Source organism: Lynx rufus, unplaced genomic scaffold (genome assembly GCF_022079265.1).
Source record: "Lynx rufus isolate CCGP_SWC_20201006 ecotype Redwood Valley unplaced genomic scaffold, mLynRuf1.p SCAF_5, whole genome shotgun sequence".
Lineage (NCBI taxonomy): Eukaryota > Metazoa > Chordata > Mammalia > Carnivora > Felidae > Lynx > Lynx rufus.
The window spans coordinates 58638625-58643941 of NW_025814867.1; the positions used below are offsets into that span (position 1 = coordinate 58638625).

Genomic DNA, 5317 nt, shown 5'->3' on the forward strand with positions numbered 1-5317 from the left:
GATAGTTTTTAACAGCTGTTCTTTAAAAAATCCTGTTTTTAGCTCCATAAAACTTTACCTCATGGCTGTAGTGTTTTGAACTTTCATCATATATTTATACTTTGCTTTAAAGCTTATGAAGAGCAAATATGAAAGTTTGTCATAGATAGGGGATATATTATAACTCCTAAATGAAAAAAAATGTGTATTTGAATTCTAAGATCTTTATATACCTATCCACAGAATCACTGTTATGTTTTTAAACCTCATTCCTGGAAACACTGCAGATGTCAGATTAATTTAGAAGCCAAAGAGTACCTCTGGGAATGATATGGCAGCAACTGAAATAGTGTTTGGCCAAATTAAGCCTGTATGCCAAGGATGCCAAAAATCACAGTAACCTGGCAGGTAGATGGCTATTATTTAACTGTATGATCATTATTGGTTTCTCTACTGAAAAACTGTTGGCTGTTTATGCAGTGAAATGGAGCCCATGATTTAGGCAGAGTATCTCTCTGCTTTGATGTCAGTAGTAGCTGGTTGGGGATTGCACCCAATCACAAAATCGAATTTCTCAATCAAACTTTTGGGGACAAACAGAAAAAAAATAGCTTTTAACAAATTATATTATGACTCACTTAGAAACAGAAATGAGGGAATATCAATGTAGAGATTATTTTTTGCTATAGATTCTTAAACATTTTTTTTAACATTTATTTATTATTGAGAGACAGAGAGAGAGAGAGACAGAGCATGAGCAGGGGAGGGGCCGAGAGACAGGGAGACACAGAATCCTAAGCAGGCTCTAGGCTCTGAGCTGTCAGCACAGAGCCCTATGCAGGGCTCAAACTCACAAACCGCGAGATCATGACCTGAGTGGAAGTCGGACGCTGAACTGAGGGAGCCAGCCAGGTGCCCCTGCTATAGATTCTTAATATTCAAAATGGTATTCATATTCTGCACTACTTCTATCTTTCTTTCTCTCTGGTACAAACAGACTGGCCTGATCTTAGTTTGGTGCAGAACTTTTCAACTTAAGTGTTTATTTTGTAAGGCAACTAATAAGATAATTATTTTTTTAAATAACTTTCTCTGTATGTTCATAGTTCCTGGATCCCTGCTCTCTCAACTGCATGCTGGTCGTAGTCTCATGCTGTTTGGAAAGAACTTCATTTTCATAGTTCTAAAAATCCCAAATTGGCAAAAGTTGCCCAAGTACCTTGCAATGTAGCATGTGTTTTTAAATTTAGGAAATTAAAACTTCATTTTTGTAAGGTTGAAATGTAATGAAACAGTCTTATTAAACATAACCATTATGTAGTGGAAAGAACATTAAATTTGACCCCTGTGTACCTGGATGACTCAGTCGGTTAAGTGTCTGCCTCTTGGTTTCGGCTCAGGTCATGATCTCATAGTTTTGTAGTTCGAGCCCTGTTTTGGGCTCTGCCACCGTGCAGAGCCTGCTTGGGATTCTCTCTCTCTCCTTCTCTCTTTGCCCCCCGCCCCCGGCCCTGACCCACACTATTTCTGCCTCTCTCAAAATAAATAAATAACCTTTAAAAAAAATTTGACCCCTGTGTGTGATCTGCCTCTTCCAGGTAGAGTGTATTTGGTCAAGTCACTTCTCCTAAATTTACTTCTTTGGTTAATGATGTGAGTGTAATAACACCTGACTCTGAAATAGTGTTGTTTGTAACAAAATGCAAAGAATTATCATTATTATCATCTTCATCATCACCTATTTACATCGTTATGATTATTACAAAATTTAATGGAGTCCATGGAACATTTCAGAACTTCCACACTCACAAACATGTACAAATCTGAACCTACTATTTATGGGGTTAGAAGGCAGAATTCAGAATTAATACACAATCAAATGCCAAACATAATTTTGAGTATTTTTTTATCTTTTCTATACTTGTACCTGTCAAAATTTCTAAATTGCTGTCTTAGACAAATAAACGATACAGAAATATAAATTAGAAAATGTAAATGTTTAACTCAAGTAAAAGAAATTATTAGGTGCTTCTTCTGTTTCATGTCCAAGTTGAAATCACAGAAGAGGCTTTGGGCAATCACAAATAAATTGATGCTTTATTTATGTGCAAATTTAACTTCCCACATTGTATTATAAGTGATGAAATTATGTCAGTTATAGAAAGTGGCAAAGAGATTACATTTGCTAGAGTTCTTATAAAAGAATGACAAAAAATACATTGTAATATAAAAATTAGTTTTGATATGCAAAACTTTATGCCCTTTGTGTCACATATGCTGGACAATAATAATCTAATGGAAAATTAGATTATTAGATTATTAAACTAGAAAATTAGATTATTAGAGATGACTGGGTGCCTTAGTCAGCTAAGCATCTTACTCTTGATTTCAGCTCAAGTCATGATCTCACAGTCATGAGATAAAACCCCATGTCAGGCTCTGTGCTGGGTGTGGAGCCTCCTTAAGCTTTTCTCTCCCTCTCCCTCTGCTCCTCTCCCACCCACATGCAAGCACTCTCTTTCTCTCAAAAAAGAAAAGAAAAAGAAAATTAGATTATTAAAGAATCCAGAAATTCTTTCATTAAATACACAAGCACAAGTGTTCTTGACAGATTGAATCATCAATATTGTTGAGAGCTAACTTTCATATCTAAGAAGCAAAAGCAAGAAAAAAACACACACATCTGGGCAAATAAATATATCTGAATATTTTATCATTATTTATCATTTTAGTTGGTGCATTCTATCTTCTCTGAGTTTCGCAATGGTTTTATGTGTTTTTGTATATCCATAAAAAACACATACCATGCTAAAATATAAATGAGTTTAAATAGGCTGTGAATAGTCTAATCATTCATTTATCCATCCATCCACTGAAGAAACAAAGATATCTGAGTATCTGTTTTTCATTGACATTGCAAATTAAAAACTAAATGTTACAGCTTGGCAGACTTAAAAATAGTGTTTAAAATCTAGTATGATAAGTGCTACTACACGCACATGCACATGCACACACACACACTCAACATGTATAGTGTTGGACAAATAAAAGTGTAATTTCAAATTTGCAACATGGACAGGGAAGGCTTTACAGAGGAAAAATCATCTGAACTAGGTTTAAGCCTACCAAGGGATTTTTAGGCACTTAAAAGACAATTGTTTACTTCAGGAGGGAGAAAAAAATCAGGAGCAATGGCAGAGAAGTTAGCATATAGCCTGAGTTGAATGAGGTGGGACTACATAAATGATGAAAACAAAGGCAGAAACTAAATCATAGAATACTCTATAATTTCATCGAAGGACTTTGGCGTTTAGACTATGGCAAATATAGTATCCCTGATGTGATTGTAGCATTTGAATAACAAAATTGATTTTCAGTTTTGAAAATTCCTGCTAACGGGGCGCCTGGGTGGCGCAGTCGGTTAAGCGTCCGACTTCAGCCAGGTCACGATCTCGCGGTCCGGGAGTTCGAGCCCCGCGTCGGGCTCTGGGCTGATGGCTCAGAGCCTGGAGCCTGTTTCCGATTCTATGTCTCCCTCTCTCTCTGCCCCTCGCCCGTTCATGCTTTGTCTCTCTCTGTCCCAAAAATAAAAAAAATAAAAAACATTGAAAAAAAAATAAAAAAAGAAAAAAAAAAAAGAAACTTCCTGCTAAGAATTTTCAAAAGAATTCCTATAAGAATTTTCAGTTTTGAAAATTCCTATTAATTCCTAATTAATAGAAAGTGTGTAGAGGCAAAGACATGAATACAGTAGGAAGTTACCACATAGGTTTGTAAGACACAATGAGGACTTAAATTAAGTCAATGAAGTGAAAATAAGAAAATGTGTTGAAACACTTTGTGGACCACTCGGAGTCAGTGCTGCAGGCTGGTACCTTGCCTCCCAAGAGACTTCCCAGCTGTCTGCCCAACTCGGCCCCGTGATGCCCATAGACCTCAGCAAATGGTCCAGGACTGAGCTTATAGGAAGTAGATGAGCAGCCACAGCATCTGCTGCAGGTCAAATATGCCAGGGTGGAGGTTGACAGCTGGCCAAATTGCTGACACCCACCCAGGATAAGAACAGACCCACCAGGACTTCATGGGGTGGTCTTGAGCCACATAAACCTTACACCTTGGTCGTGACAGATCCAGATGCTCCCAGATGGAAGGACCCCACGTACAGGGAATGGCACCATTTTCTGGTGGTCAGAGTGAGGGGCAATGACATCAGCAGTGGCATAGTCCTCTCTGATTATGTCGACTCTGCGCCTCCCAATGGCACAGCCTTCAACTGCTATATCTGGCTGGTTTACCAGCAGAATGGGTCACAGAAGGATGATGAGCCCATTCTCAGCAACTGATCTGGAGACCACCATGGCAATTTCAAGGTATGAGCTTGGGCACCTGGTGGCTGGCATGTGCTACCAGGGTGAATGAGATGACTGTGTGCCCAAACTCTATGAGCAGCTATCTAGGAAGCAGAGGCATGCTAGGAGACAGAAATCGTCCCTGAGGTGTTGAGCAGTGTTCTCAAGTTCAGTGATGCATGTAGATTTCTCTGCTTCCCAGCTTCCCTTTCTCACAGGTGAGGCCTGAGCCATCAGGTAGTGGTTTAGAGTGACTTTTCCTTCTGCCTAACCATTATAATTCTAGAGGTTCACACCCAGGTTTATGTTTTGAACAAATTTGAACTGTATTTTGGGGAATATTTTGGTACTAGATTGGGGTCATCAAATTGTGAATATAAGAATAACAATCCGGGGGTGCCTGGATGGCCCAGTAGGTTAAGTGTCCGACTTCGGCTCAGGTCATGATCTTGTGTTTTGTGAGTTTGAGCCCTGTTTCGCGCTCTGTGCTGACAGCTCAGAGCCTGGAGCCTGCTTCAGGTTCTGTGTCTCCCTTTCTCTCTGCCCCTTCCCCGCTCATGCTCTGTCTCTGTCTCAAAAATAAATAAAAACATTTAAAAAATTAAAAAAAAATAGCAATCCAGAATTTAAAGAAGAAAAAATGACCAGGTCTATAGTAACAGAGCAGAGCATCAAAGAATCCTTAAGAAAGGTTTAAAAGAGAGAGATAGAGAGAGAGAGAGAGAGACAGAGAGAGAGAGAGAGAGAGAGAGAGAGAGAGAGAGAGATTTGTTGCCTCTGTCTTTCTGAGCCCGAGTCCAGAATTATGCATGGTGGCACTTTTGGGAGTGTTTTCACTGCTATGTCCCTCACCAGGATAGCCAGAGAATGGTGTGGCCACTAACTCCCAAAGTGATACATCCTCGGACTCCTTACTAGGGGTCAGTGCCCTGCTCTGGCTCTTTTAAAGAGCAATACTGGAAAAAGCTATAGGGAGAATCGCTTTGTGG

At 39.2% G+C, this 5317-nt stretch overlaps 1 pseudogene; it reads left to right on the forward strand.

Annotated features, from left to right (window-relative positions):
• Positions 1 to 3887: 3887 nt before the first annotated feature.
• Positions 3888 to 4482, forward strand: LOC124527172 (phosphatidylethanolamine-binding protein 1-like; annotated as a pseudogene).
• Positions 4483 to 5317: the final 835 nt, after the last annotated feature.